Consider the following 521-nt stretch of genomic DNA (forward strand, 5'->3'; position numbering starts at 1 on the left):
TAAAGATGTAATTCTAGGTTATGTTTCGGGAAGGATCCGGCGCAGTTTTATACGGATACTACCTGGGGATAGAGTCAAAATTGAAGTAAGTTGTTATGATTCAACCAGGGGACGTATAATTTATAGACTTCGCAACAAAGATTCGAATGATTAGGTGATTTTTAAAGCATTCCTTTCATGACGATACAATTCGAAGTTAAAAAAAAAAATTCAAGAGACTTATTTTCTTCCAAGGAATAGATTAAAAATTAAGGTAAGGAATAAGAAATATGAAAATAAGGGCTTCCGTTCGTAAAATTTGTGAAAAATGTCGACTGATCCGTAGGCGCGGACGAATTATAGTGATTTGTTCCAATCCGAGACATAAACAGAGACAGGGATAATCTTTCTAAAAAAGAACTTTCTAAAGAAAAGACAAAAATAAAGGATTTCTTTTAATATGAAATGGATATTTCCGTATCTTTTCTTTCCGTATATTTCTGACTTATATTTATAAGATGATAAAATATGACAAAAGCTAT

General features: G+C 31.5%; 1 protein-coding gene across 1 annotated transcript in view; it reads right to left on the reverse strand.

The window, feature by feature from the left end:
- Positions 1-428: 428 nt before the first annotated feature.
- The window catches only part of LOC135661229 (cytochrome b6-f complex subunit 4), a 2,857-nt gene continuing 2,764 nt past the window's right edge, over positions 429-521 (reverse strand). The window contains exon 1 of the mRNA XM_065176494.1: positions 429-521. This exon is cut by the window's right edge and continues 2,764 nt beyond it. The gene's annotated coding sequence lies outside the window, so the exon portion shown is untranslated.

The sequence above is a fragment of the Musa acuminata genome, unplaced genomic scaffold (genome assembly GCF_036884655.1).
Source record: "Musa acuminata AAA Group cultivar baxijiao unplaced genomic scaffold, Cavendish_Baxijiao_AAA HiC_scaffold_527, whole genome shotgun sequence".
Classification (NCBI taxonomy): Eukaryota; Viridiplantae; Streptophyta; class Magnoliopsida; order Zingiberales; family Musaceae; genus Musa; species Musa acuminata.